At 38.2% G+C, this 19057-nt stretch overlaps 1 protein-coding gene across 2 annotated transcripts in view; it reads left to right on the top strand.

The window, feature by feature from the left end:
* Positions 1–19057, top strand: part of SMYD3 (SET and MYND domain containing 3) — a 768831-nt gene that overhangs the window by 255043 nt on the left and 494731 nt on the right. The window lies entirely within an intron of this gene.

The following is a 19057-nucleotide window of genomic DNA, read 5'->3' as shown; positions in this document are numbered from 1 at the left end:
ATAGTCATGACTTAGACGTGACTGATGTGTGGAAATTGCCTATCTGCAGAGGTGGTCTGTGTATTCCAAATAGCATAATTAATAACAATAACTTCTTTCCCTTTTTGTTCAGTATTAATTTGTTTTGATTAAATCCTTCTCACATTTTCTAGATAAAAAAATAGAAGGATCCAAGGATGTCCTAGAGTTCAAAACCCATCATCGGGCCTCCTCGGTGGCGCAGCGGTTGAGCGCTGGTTTGTGAAGCTGCCCCGCAGCCTCTGCAGCGCCGGATCGATCCCCAGCTGCTCCCAGGCCACCGGAGGAGGGTCCCACATGGTGCGCAGACCTCTCCTGCCGCCCGCTGCTCCCCTCAGGAGTGTACTTCGGTCCTTCTGCCTGCTCTGCTCCCCGCTCTGACTCTGGTGAATTCTCTCACCCTCCCGCGCTTCTGACTGTACCCAGTGCTTGTATAAATAAATAAATAAATGTTTAAAGAAAAAAAAAAAAAAGAAAAAAAACCCATCATCACATACATACATGTATCCATATACACAAAACAACACTAAAATAAGCCTTTGACCTATCTGTGAGAAATTTACTCTTTGTAATTCATACTTTCTTTAAGGGTTGATTTTGTTCTCCTTTTGATGAATTCTGACTGTCGTTCATGGCTGTCATCTCAATTGTTTAATATTTCTTTTTGTTGCTCAGAACATTGAATTTTCCAAATCATATGGCTGTATCTTGTATTGGTGTCAAGGTCAAAATCTTTTAGTTTTGTTGAGGAAACGAATATTGTAACCTGACGGTCTCCTGCTGTATATTTAAATTATATTGCACACAAATGTTATATCTTTGGTTTTGGTCCCAGAAATAGTTTTATTAAATTCCTCGACTATATCTAGTTTACTTTTTCTTAAGAGGAACATAAGAGAATTTCACTAGCATCATGATTGCAAATAGATGGTTGCCATGGCAGCTCAACAGTTTTTAATATCAGAATTTTTCTTGTTAAAGCAAAACTTAGGACATTGCTGATCTTATCCTCACTGTGAAACCTTTATGCTATCTTATATAGTTGTCATTAACCTTAGTCCAAAGAGAAAATAACTACTGTTTAGTAAGAAAGCAATTGATTTAAGTACTTTCCTCATCAGCCCCTCAGCTCATCTGTTAGGAAGACCTGTGCTTTCTTAACTTTTGCCCCTTACTTTGATTTGGTATAGGATCTTTTGCAGTTAGGTGCCAGGGAGATCTGTAGGAGACACTTGGAGAGTGAATCACTATTTTATATTTGACACCAAAGAACTCTGCCAACTACTAACTGCACAGTTAGTCTTGAAAAAATTGCTTAGGTTCTTGGGATTGATTTTAAAATTTTAAGTGGGAATATTAATCCCTGTCTTATGTGTGTTGTGGGCTTGTTTTAAAGAAATCATAAAATATTTATTGCTTTTTATTCACAGAAGATAACAGGAATAACTAATACATATGCACTTTATTGGATTTATGTATTATCTCATTTTAACCCCCTCATTAACCCTGAGAAGTAGATAATAACATTTTTGATTTATATATGTTTGTATGTGGAGACCTTAATTGGTTTGCAAAGATCACACAACTAATAATTATCTATGTGGACTGAGAATCAAAGTTGTATGTTTATTTCCATTGCTTTCCCCGACAATTCTTATGGCTACATGGTAGCTGGCTGGCATGTAGTAGACAACTGGGTATTTGTTGCATAAATGAATACTGAAGTGAACACTTCCATGACAGTCTCTCCTCAGTGACGATGGAGTTATGATCAGATGAGCTGGGTCTGTGGGTTACCTTTGAGAAAAATTTCAACAGAGCTCCCCTTTCAGTGGCACACAGTGAGTTTACTAAGGAAAAAATATTTGGATAGACTCAAATAGGCAAAGGCTGCATATTAAAAGGACAGGCTTGTTAGGAAAATTAGAAAGGGGACAAAGGAGGCATCTCATTGATGCAGGTGGGCAGAGATCTGCTGCTGCAGCTACTGCTGCACTTCATAGGAAAATGTTTGTTATGAGAGATACCTGCACAGACACAGGTAGACAGTCTTGGGACAATAACTGCATTTTGCTAGGGCAGGAGTTCTGATACAGTGTTCCATTTTTGGACAAGGGTTCATTTCTTTTTGGAATTTTTATTATTAATCACTTCTAGGGTGTGAGTGGGTTAATTTGTAAGGACAGGTGATTTGCTGTAATGGCTCTCAATCTCCATGTCCCCACATCTGTTTCATGCCTATGGATATTTTCTATAGAAGTCCTTTGAAAGGACTGACAATTCCTATATTCCCATCCTGGGCCACACTTAAGTGTTTTTCAGTTCTATAGCTGGTTTAATAATGATGTTAATCATTTCTACCCAACCTCCAGTTTCTGGTTTTGTGATGCCTCCATCCCAAATTTTCTACTCTGTCTCCATCAGTGTGAATGAACATTTGTAGATAAGTTGAATCTGGATTGGTCAAGGCATTAGAAATCACTAATTCTGCAACAGGATAGATTCTTATTTCTTCTATTACTTACTTTGTAATTGCTCACTCACTAGGCCTTCATCAGACCTTACTCAGTGAACACCATATGCCAGGACTCAGTATATAGATGATAGAGGCTAGGGAGGAAGGGAAGCATACCATACCTTATATAGGAATCTGCATGTACACACATCGCATAGGCTGCACAGAAACATCATGTAATTAATTGGTTTTCTTTCAACTAAAACTCGTGTTTTATTTCATGATGCCTGAGGCAGTGTCAGATATTGACACCATCAGGAAGTGCTGGACATTGACACTATCAAAAATTAATCAGGCCAATAATCCAGGATGTACCTGGGCCAAGATGACCAAGAAAGTGACAACAAACTTTGGGGACTAAGCATGACCAAGATCACACATATATGCCATTGTGAGCATTAAATTGCTTTGAGGTCACAGCCCCCTAATTTTTTAACTTACCTCTAAATGTCTTAATTTAAATCACAGTTTAAGAGAAATCATACATTGACCACATTTATGTTAAAGTAGCCCTCTGAAAGCTCTAGGTGCTCTAGTGTGCCAGCAAACAATTAACATACATAATACGTATAGGTGAGGTAGAGAATGAATGATTTGTTGGACACATGTACAGCTACAACAGTTCACCAGCAGCCTGCTAATGCTGGGACCCCGTATTGAGGTGGCCCACCTGGTGGTGGATCCATAAGTTTCTTTAAAGGTTCATTATGATATAGTTGAGGATTTTACAATCTCTTCTTGATGAGGAGCCTCATAACTACACCACATACAAAATAATGTCATACATGATCTTGTATATTTATAGTGCTTTTGTAGTGCAAATGCAGATGAGTATGTTGATTTGGCATTGTTCTTTGTGGCCCTCCATGACTTCAGCAGATTTTCTGAACCCCTGCTTCAATTTCAACACTTAATGTCTACTAAAATTATTTTCTTGAAATGGTTAACATTGATTTCTTTCTCATTTTTTCCAACATTCTCTGTATTCCCTGCCTAATCTCCCCCATCATTTGTTTGGTAACTTCTGCTGCTTTCTGTTGCAAAGACTTCTTTTTCAACATGAACCTTTCTGTCCCTGAATGTACTCAAGTAATAGGTTGGCAATACTTGTAGTGCTTTTTAAGGAAAACTTGTAATATGTCATTCCTTTTATTGTATTTTATGACATATCACTGGTATGTTGTAGTGGATTTTTATGAGCAATATATTTACCCATATAGTGATCATATCTGTTTGAATAAATGAGTTATAGTAAGTTTCAAATATAGACATTTGATTGGTTGTAGAGAGTAATGAGTTCTTCACTGCCTACCTGTGTGATAATCAAATTAATTTTTATCCCAAGACAAATATTTTCTTCTTTCTATTGTAATTAGCTTTCTCATTCTGCAAGTCAACCATGATAATAAATACTGAATATTTGGCATGTTTTCTTAAGTATGGAAATAAAAACTTATACTTAATGTATAAATTACAGCTGAACATCGGTCCAGACATATGGTTATTAGTGTTGCTTAAATCACTGGGATTTCTTGTCAGTGCTATTATGGATGCTTCTCAATGGACCTTCAAATTGCTTCCTTTTCTGTCCCTTGTAAATAAAATAAATATATTTTAAAATGCATGAATTTTGAATTTACTTGAGCCTTTATTTGGAGGTCCACATGTAAATAGTAACAAGCAGTACTGAGAAGTCCATATGCACTGGACTTGCTTAGATACCTCTTGGTCTCTAAACATTTGGTCTAGTGTTTCTGGCAAAAAGCCAGTAGCAAATCATACTTTCCATGCAACTCTTAGCTCGCAATCTCCCTTCTCAGAGCATGATCTGCAAAATGTACTCATAATACATCAAATTTGAATTGCAAATGTGTGAGTGAACATTATTTTACAAGTAGTCAGGAAAGAAACCAAAGGGGAACATTTTCCTAATTTGTTATAAAGCTGTACACAATTTTTTATAACTGATATTCTTCTTGACCATATAGGCATCGTCAGTTTTCTGTAGGATACAGAAATACATTATTCCCAACTATTACTTTTTCTGAAATTACTTTGTGAACTATATATTTTCTCTTATGTAAAAGCTTGTTTAATTGTTCCTCACAAGGTAACCGTTTTTTTTTTTAAAGCAGGGAAATCATATATTATTTTATAATGTGGAAAATTGCTTATAGACACACACACAGTGTTTTTTAATTCATTTTGTGAGATTTATGTGCTTTTTTTAAAAAGCTTTATTTTTATACAACAACTGGGGTACAGGCCAAATGCACGGGAGGGTGAGAGGACTCACCAGAGACAGAGCGGGGAACAGAACAGGCAGACTGACGAAATACACTGCTGAGGGGAGTAGCAGGTGAGACAGGAGAGGTCTGCTTCACTATGTGGGATTCTCGCCGGCCAGGATGGAACCTGCGCTGCAGAGGCTGCGGAAACCTTCACAGTGCAGCACTTAACCGCCAGTGCCACCAGGGAGGCCCGAGTTATGTGCTTTTGATGGAAGTTAGAGAAAAAAATTTAGGATAGAAGTTTCACAAGGCCAGAAACCAGAGATGGGGGATTAATGAGTTTTAATCCTGGGTTTGGAAGTTTAGCAAGGCCCGGAATCAAAGGTGGGTACAGAGAGTGTTGTCATTTGTCACAGAAAACTAACCCAACCTGACCCCAAAGTGACCAGTTCCACAAAGTGATAAAACTCCACCAAAGAACAATATACAGGGCCATCCCTTGCTCTGGCAAAATGCAGCTTTTGCCCTAAGACTGTCCTTTTCTTTCTGTGCAACTGTCTTTTTCCTTGATAATCTTGCTATTTGCCGCTGAATGGAGACTACAGAATTATTTTTTCAGAGGGATCCAAGAACACCACACACAGAACCCCAACAATTTTTTTCCCCTATCTTACTAGTTGTGGTATGGTTTACTGATATTAGGAAAACTATTGATAGATTCTAGACACTTGAAAGAAAAGCAGTCGGATGAAGGGTCACCAAATGGCTATGACCTTGACAGTGTGCTGATGTGTCTGAAACTCTCATTGCCGAAAATAAGGACAAAGTCAACCCTTGGAGTGTTCTTATAAGCCCAACTTTAAGGTTGGATAAGTTATTTCTTTTTTTTTGCAGGTACACTTCATTTATGAAGAAACTTTCTGTAAGAAATTAATCATCTTTGATAGCTTGTGCTTCCTTCCTTGACTAGTTTCCTTTCTGTTCATATGATAATGTAGTTCCCTTTACTATATGGCTTTTCCTGTTGTATGCTGTATGAGTCACATATGTTTTGAGTATCTCTCCAAAATTTTAAAATATGGAGCAGAACCCTGTCTGTGTTTCTACTTTATCCCACTTGTTCGCAGAGAAGTATAAGAACCTGCACACCATATACACATGGCTGTAAGGATCGAGGAGGCCAGTGCTGGGTTTTCCATCCTGTTCCGTTTTAGTCACACCTTTGAACCAACTGGGAGATTTTGCTGTCATTTTAAATCCAGGCTGCACATTAGAATCACCTGATGGTGCTTTAAAGTAATTATCAGTGCCTGAGTACCTCACCCTAAACCAATCAAAACCTCAGGGGCTGGGGCTAGGTATTGGAATGTTCCAGAGACTTCCCAGGTGATTCTAATTTGCAGTTATGTCCAGGGAAGCAGTCACCAGTGCTGATGTTTCCTGCCTTCCTCATTCCTCATTGTTAAAACTAATGTTTAACAATTAGTTAAACAATGAAGAATGTTGTCTTGGTGTTGACTTAAAATAATGATTTCTGGGTGTTAAAACTGAACATTGAACCTTTCTCTTTGTAATCCTAACAAACTTAATTACCCCTTAAGCAAATGGATGCTTCTGGAAAAAATAGATGCAGGGTCAAATTTCAGGAAAACACAAAAAATGCAAGGTTAATTAATATATTTCAACAATATTTCCATCTTAGAGGTGGGGCTATTGAGATAAGAGAAGTTTAGTATAATTTGTACAAGGTCAGTGTAAGGAAAATGGATTTATTTATTTTTTTTAAAGATTTATCTATTTTTATTTATTTATACAAACACTGGGTACAGTCAGAAGCGCGGGAGGGTGAGAGAATTCACCAGAGCCAGAGCGGGGAGCAGAGCAGGCAGAAGGACCGAAGTACACTGCTGAGGGGAGCAGCGGGTGGCAGGAGAGGTCTGCGCGCCATGTGGGACCCTCCTCCGGTGGCTGGGGAGCAGCTGGGGATTGAACCAGCGCTGCAGAGGCTGCGTGCAGCTTCGCAACCCAGCGCTCAACCGCTGCGCCACTGGGGAGGCCCAAGGAAGATGGACTTAAATCAGGCCTTTTTTCTGTCCTCCTGCCACTGGCCTCTGTGGCTGGCACCTGCTGTCTTGGCATTTCTCCTAGTTTGTGGATACCGGGGCTGAGAGACATGGGCTTGGGATATGCGTACCTATGATTATGTATGCCTGGATCCAGAACACAGAGGCTGGGTGCATATGTAAATGCAGACTCCTGTCCCTGCAGGGGAGGGCTACAAGGGGCTTCTCAGCTCTGGCATCCAGGTGGTGGTGTCACTCTGAGGTTAGAAGGCTAGGTTGCTGTCTCCTTGCCTGCTGGTTTGTCCTGATCAGCATTAAAGGCCTATAACATGATATCAAGGGCTCCAACAATTCTCTTCTTGTCTGTGAGAATCAGTGTTGAACCTACTCGGCCTGGGATTGTTGTACAACATTAAGTTAGCAAATGGTGGAATTGGATTTTAAACAAATTCTGCTTCATTCCAGTCTGTGAAGATAAGTTCTTCTGGGGTCCTGACTTAATAGCTAGAATACCAAGTACATTTTTTTAAAATATAAACTATTAAATAGTAATTAGATTCATAGGCTTTTACTATGAATACCTTTAAACTTGTGTAGGGTAAGGAAAAATGTCAGGCTTTTCTGCCCTCCCGCCATCAGGAGAGATGATGGATCCTTGCGATCCTGAATGCATGCCTGATGGCAGGCACCTGGAGTAGGGTGTGGGCATAGGTAGTTGGGATTCACCTGGGCTGAGACTGGGCTTTTAAGGGCGGCGTCACGGGGATGCCAGCAGAAGCTGAAAGAGAAGCCGAGAGAGAAGCAGAGAAGCAGAAGCAGAGATCACCGGAGAGCCCAGATAGAGTGAGGATTTGCTGGGGGCTGGGAGGATTGCCAGCCTCCCAGCCCCCTTGCCTGCTGTATACTGGGTAAATCCCAATAAAAGACCTGCAAAAAACCACTGAGGACTCTGACACCTCCTTTACCTGGTCTGCTGGATCATAGAAATCCTGCTCCGTGATCCTTCCTCCCTTACAACTTGAAATGATAAATTGAAATCCTTAGTTCATCTGACTTAATTATTCAAGACATCATTTATATGAGAAAATATATTCTAAATTCAGAACTGCTTTGTATTTTAAATATCAGACTTCTGGGGATTCTTTAATATTTTCTTATCAATGATGTCATGAAATTCTAAAATGATTGTTGCTTTCTAAATTATGATTTTATTATATCTTGGGGTCAAATATTTTCACAAGATATACAACTCCAGTTTTATAGTAAAAGTCTAATGGGAGAAAATTTTTTCATTTTCATTTGGAATTCGAAAAGTATCAAGCATTTGAGAGGCAACAAATATACTTTTGAAAATAAATACCGTATTGAATATCTGGTATCTTCCAGTTCCTACTTAAGGCCACCCCAAGATGGTTAGATAGTCCTCCCTAACATACATCCAGAACAGCCTTCCTAAGATGTGTCACTTCCACATGTGGAAATCATTTGAGCTAAGGTCAGTCAAGGACCTCCAGGATCAAAAGAAACTTTTACCACTGTAAAGGGCAGGAAGACACAGTGCAGGTTTTCTGATCCCATGCAGACTGGGTAAAGGAGGAGTCAGAGTCCTCAGTGGCCTTTTGCAGGTCTTTTATTGGGATTTAGCGGGTACACGGCAGGCAGGAGTGCTGGGGGGCTGTAAAGGCAGGACTGGACCACAGTGCAGGTTTTCTGATCCCATGCAGACCAGGTAAAGGAGGAGTCAGTCCTCAGTGGTTTTTTGCAGGTCTTTTATTGGGGTTCACCAGGCATATGCAGGCAGGGGTGCTAGGGGGCCGGGAGGCTGGCAGGCCTCCCAGCCCCCAGCAAATCCTCTCTCTATCTGGGCTCTCTGGCGTTCACTGCTTCTCCTTCGGGCTTCTTCTCCAGCTTCTACTGCTGCTGCTGCTGCTGCTGCTGCGTCCCCGTGATGCCGCCCTTAAAAAAAGCACAGTCTTCACTCAGCTGAATCCCATCTACCTATGCCCACACCCTATTCCAGGTGCCGCTATCAGGCATGCATTCAGGACAAGGATCCATCATCTATCCTGATGGCGGGAGGGCAGAAGAGCCTGACATTTTTCTTTAACCTACAACCACTCTCTTAACTACTTAAATAAATGAGAGAGTCTCTCTGGTGATGCAAGGGGTTAAATCTCAGCACTATCAAGCTATGGCCAGCCACTGCAACATGAGATCGATCCCAGCTAGCCAGGGAGTTAATACACGTGGCACAGCAGACCTCTCCTGCCTCTCTTGCTGGCTGTTCTCCTCAGCAGTGTATTTCAATACATCCGCCTATTCTACTCTCCATTCTCTCTGGTGAATCCTCTCACACACATACCTCCTCCCCCTCCACACCTCTGGCCTACACCCCAGTTCTTACATACATAAATAAATAAATTCTTTTAAAAAAGAGAATGAGAATTGGTGGTATTACCCGCAGTTAGAATTTTTATCAGAAATAGTCTTCCAATAGGAAAAAATTATCTATATGACAGGGTAAACTTGTAAGTACAGAGTCAATCCTTAACTCAGGATCTCTACCCTCATTTTGCCTTATTGGTTGTAGAATTTCTATACATGCAGAATCTTCATACACAGGTAATTAAATACGTTCTTTTTTTTTTTCTATTAATCTGTCTGAGTAATTTGAGAACTTCACCAGTCTGTGAACTCAAAGGGATTGCACTATGCTAGGTACTAAATTTGCAGAGATGAGTAAAAACTGTCTCTTGTAGTCATGGTTATATTGGTGAATTATTAATAAATATGACTTTTTAAAATGAAGATTTATTTCTAGACATTCAGGGAATTAATTGAAAACAAACACTCATTTTCTCAGAATCTGAGTACAGAATTTTTGTCAATTTTGTTCATACATAAACATTGAGTAAAAACTTGGAAATAATTTTTATGGCAAATTTTAAATAAATTTGCACTTCCCCAAAATGGAAAATATTTGCTTGCAAGAGGGTTTGATAGGGGCAGGTGGTGGTTTTTGATTGTCAGATTAAAGAAAAAAGCAAAGAAGCAAAGTTCTGGTAAGTGCCAGAAGGCAAGGATTCATTATGATCCTCCATTAAGCTTTTTGTGGTGTGAAGGCTATACTTTGGAGTCAAAATCTCAGCGAATGGAAATGTTGCTCATCTTTTGCGATACTAGGAGAACTCACCTTGTGAACCAGGAGATTCTGGGAGGGTCAGTGTTTAAATGCTGCAGATGGTTAAAGGAAAAATGATGGAGTTCTGAGGCTGCTGCTTTCTTTGTTCTGCATTCGCAACACAATACCAGATGCTGGCCGCAGAAGTACTGCAGCACTTGCCTATTGGGAAATCTTAATCTAACAGTTACAGTACTGCTGATATGCAGCATCTGACAGCTTTGTAGGTCATTTTGCCGCATGTTCACCTAAACTCTTGATACTGACTCCAAGGAAATGCTGAAAGCTGCAGGTGTCGTGAATGTACCTCTCTAGCAGGATTTCATTTCTAAGTAATAGAAGTTCTTTTTTTCCTAGAGCAATCTATGATATTTAGTTTTTCTTATGGCTGGTTTGCTATTTTACTTAAATATTGATGTTTTAAGTTTCAATGCTTAATATTAATCTGAGATAAACACCTTTTGTTACATTTTAATCAATTTTGGGAAGCTGGACTATTATAAATGGTGTGTCTGAACGTTTTGTGTAGATCATTGTTGTCATGTGGTCTGAAATCTGGAATTTTCTGCGAGCTTTGTTTAATGGCTGGATAGTGTGAAAAGTGGGAGATGTAAATTCTAAAGACATGGCAAACGGAGATCCTGGCAGATTTCTGTGAGTGCTGTAAGTTCTATGTACAAGTTTTTTTGTGCTTTTCATGTTATAGATGTGGCGATTTTATTTTTTCTGGTCTAACAGAACTAAGTGTCATTAGACTATTGGAGCAGAATATTTGAAATCTGGACCATACTGGTTGATTTGAGACATAGACAATATATATGAAGAGGTGCTTCATTCATATATTGGCAAAGGAAGCTTCAGTGGGGTGCTGATTATTGGCAAGAAGGGGCAAAGAAGGCATGATGGACTCATTTAACACATTGAAAGCCCAGGCTGGCTAGAGGAAGGATCTGAGGTCCCATCTTTGTTGAGACTGAGAGTCCAGGATAATTAATACTCTTGGAGGGATGTCCTGCAGGGGTTGTAATAATGGCAATAGCTCTACTTATTTAATAGTTATATTCTAGGGAGTATGCGATTTTATTTTTTGCATGTGATAGCTTAGTTTTACAATTTAGATAATCTTGTTTTAGTAAATTAAGTAGTTTGCACAGGATAATAATTGCAGAACTTTAGTCTCAACCCAGGGAGTCTGAATCCAGGGCCCAGAAATTTGACCACTGCTTTATTTTTGATGGGGCTACATGTTCCCTCAGTAAATTATATATTTTTAAGGTCACCACTGTTGAACATGAGAATCCTATTTCTCCCCTCTCAAGCTTTTACTATAGTAGGGAAGGTGCAGAAAAAGGAGGTTAAATTCCAGTTCTTAAGGAATGATCTAGCAGCAGTGGTGATGTAAGGTAGAATGATATATCAATAATCCTGAAAATCTGGGGTTATTCCTGTTTGGGGAGGGAAATTGATTCTTCATTGTAACCTTAGTAGTTAACAACACAACAAACTGGATTCATTTGATACTGTCTAGGCAGTTTTGTTGACTGTTTAGTTATTTTAGTCTTGAATACATTTTTACCATTTTTTCCCCATAACATATGTTGAAGCAGAAGTCTCATCTGCTAGAAGCAATATTAAAAGTGCTTATATAACAATAATGTTGATACAAAAGATCATTTGTATCCAAACAAAGAAATTTAACTACTGAATCTCATTTATCTTCATCTGTCTAAAGTGGCAAGAAAGAGATGTTGAAATATAAGGGGAAATAAGAAAAAGAAAAAATACTTTAGCTCTTGGGAAATATAATAGAATTTTTTGATCTCTACATTATAATTGTTTTCATAATTGCCTTCTTTCCACAATTCTTCTTTCCTTTCACTATTTTTTTTCTTTTTCCTTTCTTTCCCTCACCTTAACAGGTTTCAGGTTCCAGTAAAGTCCAGCCAGGGTGTGTGCCCTCATCCTTTGATGTAGGAGTCCTTTTTCTATCTGGTTTTTAATTAACTCATGTCATGATTTCTATAAATATACTCTACCTATCTGGAACTTCAGATATTAATTTGTAGCCCAAAATGCTAGGGTTGGGCTGCCTATCGCTGCCAAAGCCAATGAGGAGAGACAGGAATTAATCTATCAGGCATACATTATTGTCAGAAAGCCAGCAGTCTTTGAGAACAGCAGGTATGTTACCCCATAAAACCATTCAGACATCTCATCTCAAGCCGGCCTTTTTCTAGTGAGTTAAATAAAGACGGTTAATCATAAATGAACAGCCTGTCACAACAGTGCATCATGGTTGGTGTCCCTGGCCTTTCTCATTTTTAGCCCCCAGAGTTTGTTGTCTCCTCCTCTGTCATCTTGACCAAGGTACATCTGTGCTCCTGGGCCAGGATATCTTCTAATGGCACCAGTGTCTGACATTTTCTTAGGTGTCACTGAGACAGGACTCTCAGTACAAAATAAGAGTTTTAATTCTAAGAAAACCAATCATTAATCATTTAGTGTTTGTGTGCAACCTGTACTATGTGTACAAGCAGATTACTATAGTAGGTATGATGCACTTTTCTTTACTCCCTAGCCCCTAGCAAATTCACCCAGTCTACATCTTGTAGAAATTTTTTAGGTCAAAATGATTTTTGATCAGTGATTTTGTAAGCTTGCTTATAAAAATACTTGAATTTAAATTCTATCTCCTACCCCACCCCCCATCATAATAAGTTTCAGGTTCCAATAAAGTCTGTCAGCTGTGTTTCATCATTAGATACAGGAGTCCTTTTTTTATTTGGTTTTCAGTGGATGAATGTTAAGCTGTATTTCCATGGCATTCTGTTCACTCATCTTTTGGGACTTACCTTTCTTATAATTTCTTATAATTAGGTATAAATGCCTATATTCAGGAATCAAAACCCTTATTTTTACTTCTCCCACTTTTTTTTCCCCAAAAAGTGGTAAAAGAGGCTAAAAAAAAAAGAGGGTAAAAGAAAAAAAAAAAAGAGGGTAAAAGAAAAATACTATAGTAGATCAGCGCTGGAACAGAGCTTTCCTCATTCATGAAATATACCTAATTATAAAAATCTCATAGAGTTTCTGGAAAGCACCAAGCCACGGTCCTTAACCCATAATAATGCTTTAGTAAATAGCAGTCATTATTCATGAAGTTCAGTGGTTTCATAAAGAAGTAACAGATCAAATTTCCTGGGTAAATTTAATAAAAGATCCCAAGAGAACTTAGGTCCATGAGGCAGTCCTGCTCCGTTTTCACCTTGGTGGCGTGCAATCATATGCTACTATGTAATTCTCAAATGTGTCTTGCCCATGACTTGTAGGTGCCTCGGAATACCTGGAGGCCAGGTGCCAAAATTCTAATCATCTTTGCTACTCTGTGGTATTTTAGAAATCTGTAAATGTTTATTGAATGAATGAATTTGTAGAATAAAATCTGTAGTTCTAGAAATCATATCTATGGATTAGTAGTGTAATTTTAATTCTTAGGTCTTCACAAATAAAATTACCAAAGCTTTGTGGAAGGAAGACATCCTTTCACTAGCAATGGTGGGATTGGCCAACCATCTTTCTCCTATATTGTGGTTTTGTTATGATAATCTGATCAAATGAAGATTCAACTACAAATGGTTCAGTTAGGAGTTGTCCCAAATGATAAATGCAAAAATGGGAAAGATGAGACCAGTAGGGGTCAGTTTAATACCAGGTTAAGTTGTAAGCACAGGGTTTTTTTTTGTTTTTGTTTTTGTTTTTGTACTTCTCTGTAAAGTGGAATGAGAATAGGAACTGAAATGTGTTGTCCAAATATAAGTCTTAATTTCCAACTATAACAGGGCATTGCCAAAAATTTAGATAATAATCTTCAAACCATATTTAATACATGATGAAAACAATTAGTGATATAAGGTAAACTATGGAACGGAATTGCTTTCTTTTTCTGACATGGCATCATAGAATTTTCAGCAAAAGTTATTCTCCTCACTGACTGTATTGACATATGTTAGAAATCTGGAAATATCATGTGCATTTCTTTGAAATCATTTATTTGGTAGGCTTTACAACATAATTCTTTATGTCTTATTTTTTTGCTAGGTAAATTTAAACTAATGTTAGTTATAGCTTGCATATGAAATGTCAATATTTCAGAGTTGCAATTCTAATAAGATATCAGGCATGGAAGTATTATTCTTGTGCACAAAACCAAAAATAAAATGACAAAAGAATATTTGTGTATTTTTTTATGTGCATGTCTGTGTTCCAAATGCTAGGAATACAGTGTGTGCTATATTTTGGAGTTCCACATGCTAATTTTAGTTGCTGAGAATGTCTCAACAGATGAAATAGTTTTTTTGGTGCCTTAATCTTCTTTCCACCCGCCTATGCAGGGTATTAACTTATGTTACTATAATTATTGAACTAAAAATTATTATTATTTTTAGAAATTTTGTTTCTTTATTTATACAAGCACTGGGTACAGTCAGAAGCACGGGAGGGTGAGAGGATACAACAGAGCCAGAGTGGGGAGCAGAACAGGCAGACTGACGAAGTACACTGCTGAGGGGAGCAGCGGGCGAGACAGGAGAGGTCTGCTGCACCATGTGGGACCCTCGCCGGCGGCCGGGGATCAAACCGGCACTACAGAGGCTGCAGTCAGCTTTGCAGCCCAGCACTCAACCGCTGCGCCACTGGGGAGGCCCTAAAGATTATTTTAAGAATTTAGAATGATAGTCATAGAAGATATCTTAAGGGTCATAAACCCCTTATTTTTTTTCTTCATAGTACATGTTGCCTGGTCTCTATTCTCCATATTTGAGCTAAATATATTCCAGAACCTCTGTTAATGTTGTACCCTGGTCTTTCTTTACTTATAGAATAGAACCCATATGTGTAAGGACTGGGCACACATTCTGTGGCTTTAGTGGCTCATAGGGATTGTTGTAAGCCATATACACTAGGGACACTTATAGCCAAGAATGTGTGTCTCCCCAGATGGGAATAGGGTACTGATTTGAAAGGACAGTGGGTACTAGGCTCACTGCACCTCTTGAGATCTATTATGTGGTCTGTGATCCAAGTGAAATAACAGTTTAGAGTCTGGAGATGTTTCTGTTTCAACAGTTATCACTGAGTATGCTCAGGTACTTTATGTACAGCCTTTACCTTTGGTTACAGTCTGGGAAGAATAGCTCAAGAGAGATTCAGAAAAAAAAAAATGATCTGAATATTTGTAGGCTTAATATCTAGTTGGATAGTAAAAGGAATTATGGATGACTTCAAAATTCTGTGACATTGGAACTGGTTCTTAACAAGTGAGATTTCAATAGAGAGGAGAGGAGGAAGAAACTTTCTCATGGACAGTGAGCAATTTGATAAGAGCTCACTGCTCTTGTTACCAGGAACAGTTTGTATTTGAGAAATTTGCGTATGTTCAAATGAGAAATTGAAAATGTTTCCTAAAAAGTGTTACTTATATGGCATTTTAAGGATTTGCTTGTGTATTGGGAATAATCAAATAACATATCCATGCTTTTAAAATCTTTATAATTTTTAAATCTTAATATTGGTTTATAGATCATGTAGTCTTCTACCAACTGACAAAACTTCAGCTCATCAACTTATGTTCATACACAATACCTGATTATTAGCTTTGTAGATTATCAAGATACGTAGTTGACCCTTCAACAACTTGGGTTTGAACTGTGTGGGTTCACTTATTGGTACATTTTCTTATAAGGAGATATAAAGGAGATTTTCTTATAAGGAGATACAAACTAATAGTATTGACATATATCTATAATATATAAAATATATGCTAACTGACTATGTTATCAGTAAGACTTCAGTTAACAGCGAACTATTAGTAGTTTAAGTTTGAGGGGAGTTGAAAAGTATAGATAGCTGTGTGCATGGGTGTTGGTGCTTCCATTTTAGGGCCTCCCCAGTGGTTTAGCAGGTTGAGTGCAGCGCTGTGAAGCTGTCCGCAGCCTCTGCAGTGCAGATTCAATCCCGGCCAGCAAGAATCCCACATGGCGCAGTAGACCTCTCCTGTCTTTCTATAAATCATAGTCCATCTTGTCCCTTGGTCAAGCAAATATTCAGCAATCTACAGGCTGGGTTGTATTCAAGCTATACAAATTTGCTTTAATACTATTCTATCCTATCTTTAAAAGGCAGGCAAACATTCTGATAAAAAGTTGCAAAGTGAATTTTGTGTTATTCAATACTAAATATAGTCTGTAACTTTGGTACAAAACATTTTTCAGGTTCATAAAACCAATAACTATTCATGAATAAAATTGCCCTGAGAAATGTTTAATGGAGGAGAACTAAGAAACCATGGAAAATGAATAAGCAAAGGAAAATATTATTTCTTGCAGTTTATATTTTTCACTTGGGATTACTCTATTTTGAGTATTTACTTTAAAATATATTTTCTCTCTTGTTGCTGTTTCAAATATTATATTTAAATATTATATTTTCCCTAAATAAATTGAATTACTAAGGATTTTGTATCACATTAATAAAATTATTCAATAAAAATATATTGAATAACTGCCCTGTATCAGGTACTTTTTAAACATATAAGGATAAATAAGTACTATTTTCTGTCTTCATAGACTTCATTATCGAGCATATAAACTACTTATTGTATTTAGTGCTCTACTGGTAATATAGGCAAAATAGGTTGGGAATACAGAGAAAGGAATTGTTTATTAATTCTCTTAGGGTTATTTGGAAATGACATTTGAGCTGGTCCTTGCAGAATTAATATAAAGTTGCCTGATGGAAAGATGAATATGGATAGGAAGAGAAAGGCAGGGCATTCCAGTAGTGTTCTCTGCCTGTCCTTTAAGAAAAAAAAACCCTGAATACTTTAGGGATCATGAGTTTTTAATATAGGTGAGCAAAAAAGTTTACTATACAACTATTAAGGATAGATTAAAATGGAAGAGTTTTTATTTTATTTTATTTTATTTTAAATTTTTTTTACATCATTGTTCATTTTTAAACAATATTTGCTTCCCCCAAACCCTCAAGTGTAGTCCCCATAGAATTTCCTTCCCCAAGGCACCCGTGCACCATCACCTCAGTCCCCTATGCTCCTCCCTCCCTCCTCCTGATCCCTCTCCCTCCTCCTCCCCTGCAGGATGTCTCTGATTTATAATTGTCTGTTTTTGCTTTGTTGTGCTCTGTACTATTATTTTTTTTTTACACTGATGTCTTATTTGGTTCCCCTATATTCCTGCTATAAGTGAAACCATCCAATATTTTTCTTTTTCCTTCTGGCTTATTTCACTGAGCATAATTCCTTCTAGCTCCGTCCACGTTGCTGCGAATGGCATGAGTTTATCTTTTTTGGTTGCTGAATAATATTCCATTGTGTGTATATATACCACATCTTCTTGATCCAGTCATCTATTTTTGGGCATTTTGGTTTGCTTCCAGGTTTTACCTATTGTAAATAGTGCTGCAATAAACATAGGGGTACAGGTGTTCTTTTGAATCAATGTTTTTGTGTTCGTTGGGTAGATCCCTAGTAGTGGAATTGCTGGGTCATTTGATAGCTCCATTTTTAGTAGACTGAGGAAGCTCCATACAGCTTTCCATAGTGGTTGGACCAGATTGCTCTCCCACCAGCAATGCAGGAGAGTTCCTTTTTCACCACATTTCCTTAACATTTGTTGTTGCTTGTTTCTTTCCTGGATTGTTTACTTTGTTTTTGTTGAGTCCTGTGAGTTCTTCATTTATCTTTGTGATCAGTCCCTTATCAGTTGAATGGAGTGCAAAGATTTTTTCCCAATCAGTGGGGTGTCTTTTTGTTTTGGTTAATGTCTCTTTTGCTGTGCAGAAGCTTTTAAGTTTGATGTAATCCCAGCTGTTGATCTTTTCCTTGACTTTCTTTGCTTTGGGTGATGAGTCTTTAAAGATGTTGCTGAGATGTATGTCTTGTAGTGTTTTACCTATATTTTCTTCTATATATTTTATGGTTTCAGGTCTTGTGTCCAGTTCTTTTATACATTTTGAGTTGATTTTGTGCATGGTGAGAGGTTGTGGCCTAGCTTCATTTTTTTGCATGTGGTGATCCAGTTTTCCCAGCACCATATTGAACAGACTATTCATGTTCTATTGCATCTTCTTTGCTCCTTTGTCAAAGATTAGTTGTCCATGTAAGTGTAGCTTTATTTCTGGGCTCTCTATTCAGTTCCCAGAATGGAAGAGTTTTTTTTTTTTTTTTTAAAGATTTATTTATTTTTATACAAGAGCTGGGGTACAGGCCAGAGGGGTGGGAGGATGAGAGGATTCACCAGAGACAGAGTGGAGAGCAGAACAGGCAGAAGGACCGAAATACACTGCTGAGGGGAGCAGCGGGCGCGACAGGAGGGGTCTGCTGCACCATGTGGGATTCTCCCTGGCAGGGATTGAATCTGCACTGCAGAGGCTGTGGATAGCTTCACAGCACTGCGCTCAACCTGCTGCACCACGTGGGAGGCCCTAAAATGAAAGAGTTTTTAAGGGGAATTTGTATCATTTCCTTTGAAGTCAGGTTTTTAGCTAACAGAACTCAAAAAGTTAGTTGTGTCTTGACCCACAAATAATTACAGGCTCAAAATTCTGAGATGAGTCAGTTGATCTGCTCTTTTATAATACCAAATATTAGGCCTAACGGTTAAAAAATGTTTGTGAAAGTTAAGCTAATGCAGAACAGAAAATTCTTAAATCCAATAATACTTTAGGGCACTAAAGTGTGTAGGGGAATCCATTTTCTCCCCAGCTAGAAGATTGTGAGTATAAGGGAATTGGAGTAATTCTTGTTACTTTCATTTAATCCTACTTAAAAAGCAATCACTGTGGGAGTATTTTGTGTTGATTCTTTGGTTCATCAAAATGTCCCCATAGGAGAAGGCTTATAAGAGCTGACAATGAGCTTATTTATTAAGATATGTGATGGCCACTGACTGCCACATGTTTCTGATTTGTTTTTTTCTCTTGTTGATTTGCTGGCTTTTAATTGTTTCATGCTTAAATTGAGACCTGCTGACATGCC

The sequence above is a fragment of the Talpa occidentalis genome, unplaced genomic scaffold (assembly GCF_014898055.3).
Source record: "Talpa occidentalis isolate TD23 unplaced genomic scaffold, MPIMG_talOcc4v2.1 talOcc4.14, whole genome shotgun sequence".
NCBI lineage: Eukaryota > Metazoa > Chordata > Mammalia > Eulipotyphla > Talpidae > Talpa > Talpa occidentalis.
This window is presented reverse-complemented; position numbering and strand designations above follow the sequence as displayed.